Raw genomic sequence first — 2,161 nt, forward strand, 5'->3', positions numbered from 1 at the left:
TCTAGAGTGCGTCCTAGAAAAGAGGAGGGCCAAGACAGGTCCCACCTGCTGTCATGAGTTTCAGCAAGTACTAGACCTACTCAAGGGTGGAGAGAAAAGGCAATTTTCAAAAAGGAGTATGTTATTCAGTGAGGCATTTACTATACTCCTGCCTAAGAGCACCAGGTGGGGGACAAGCGTTCTAAACTAGATCTAGGAAGTGGAATGTGGACTCAATCCATCCTCCTCCCCTTAAGGGCTGTCCAATGGTTACTGAATTAAAAAACATGACTAAATAAAAACAAACCCCACACACACTCCCCCCCCCAAAAAAAAACAAAACCAAAAAAACCCTAAAACAAAAACAAAAACAAAACCCTAAGTGTCCCAGATTATTCTCCAGAGCGGATGGAGCCCCGGGAGCAGCTTCAACAACCCACATTAGTCTGTTACAGAGTCATCCCAAGCATGCCTTACTTTTAAACAAAAACAAAACAAAGGGAAAAAATTTTTTTTTGAAATGACAAAACAAAAACTAGTACTAACCACCTTTCTGACGATACACGATTACTCAAGTTAACGAGTACTGAGGAGGGGAAGGGGCTGTCTCACACGAGTGCATGTGGCTAGGTGCAGGGCATTTGTCATTATTGCAAAAACGAATTTTAATTTTTAATCTTTAGTTTGATCTAACATTGCTTTTAGTGCGGTGCTGACCCCAGCTGTGCGGAAGGGCGCTGGCGACGTCCATAGCAGCACACTCCTGCGGGTCGTCTTCGGTTCTGGAGGCTCCGGGGCAGCCAATATTGCTTCGTCAAATACATTCTTTAGGCCTTTCTGTGTGAGTGCCTTGACCGCCTTCAGGTCACGGGCCAGCTTCTCGGCCGTCTCTGGAGTGATCGGCTTCTGTTTGTTCTCGGCAAGTTTCTCAGTCGTAGAGGGGTCATCTCGGAGATCAATTTGGGTCCCAGCAAGCAAGAAAGGAGTCTTTGGACAGTGGTGAGTTCTCTCAGGCACCCACTTCTCCTTCACATTTTCAAATGAGGATGGAGAGACCACTGAAAAACAGACTAGAAATACATCTGTTTGTGGATAACTCAGCGGTCGTAATCTGTCATAATCCTCTTGCCCTGCAGTATCAAAAAGTCCAAGAGTGTGTGGCTCTCCACCAATCATAACTGTGACTGCGTAGTTGTCAAAAACAGTCGGTACATACTCCGATGGAAATTTGTTTGTTGTGTAGGATATCGGGAGACATGTTTTACCAACGGCACCGTCACCCACAACAACACACTTAATTGTCTGCATTGCTGAAGCAGTTTTGTATCCACTTTAAATATTTCAAGTTCAATGATGACCTCAGCTTCTCCACTGGGGCGTTGGCCTCAAAGGTGTTTCTAAACTATAATATATGCTGAAGGGAAAATAAATTGGCAGGGGTGCATGTCACACCATAGACAACAGTTTCTGGGATACGAGGGACTTTTGCTTTCTCATTTCTGAATTCCTGTAGTACTTAAATTCAAATAAGCACGCAGTTCTTATTTTTGTATGCAGAAAAACTGATTTTTTTTATAGAAAGGCAATGCAAACAACGACTTTGTTGCTATAAAAACCCTCTATATTCATCCTTATTTCCATAACTTAGAGATATTCACGATCTACTTCCAATAAAGTAAAATAAAGTATCCGTATTTCCAAATTTGGGGCTTTTCCCATTTGTATTTGAGTCTTTACTTAGCAAACCAACACTTCCCACTTTCTCTTTCCTCTATGCAAAATATTTACTCTCTGATCCATGAGAAAAACCTATTTGTAATATGAAGTAGGTCACTTACTGAAATATAAATATGAGAAGTTGAATGGGAAAAAAACTGCTTAAGATAGCATTGCTTAATTTCACAAAGAAGGGGTAGCTTGGTGCCAGGACATAAATTAGCATAAAGAACAGTAGGAAACCACACAAAGAACCAATTCTAAAATGCTCTTCATGTTTAATATCTTAAAAAGCATGTTCACAGCACACCCCAAGAATGCCACACAGCAATGGTTTGCTGCTCTTTGTCAAACACAGTATGTCAGAAAACAAAACAAAAAATTCCTTAAATGGTTCATGGTTTTTAAAATTAGTTCTCTGAAATTTTTGTAAAGCCAATAATCACCAGTGATCTAAATCTTTCAG

At 41.0% G+C, this 2,161-nt stretch overlaps 1 pseudogene; it reads right to left on the reverse strand.

The window, feature by feature from the left end:
- Positions 1-536: 536 nt before the first annotated feature.
- LOC115277589 lies at positions 537-1,844 on the reverse strand (annotated as a pseudogene).
- Positions 1,845-2,161: the final 317 nt, after the last annotated feature.

This window comes from Suricata suricatta, chromosome 14 (assembly GCF_006229205.1).
Source record: "Suricata suricatta isolate VVHF042 chromosome 14, meerkat_22Aug2017_6uvM2_HiC, whole genome shotgun sequence".
Lineage (NCBI taxonomy): Eukaryota > Metazoa > Chordata > Mammalia > Carnivora > Herpestidae > Suricata > Suricata suricatta.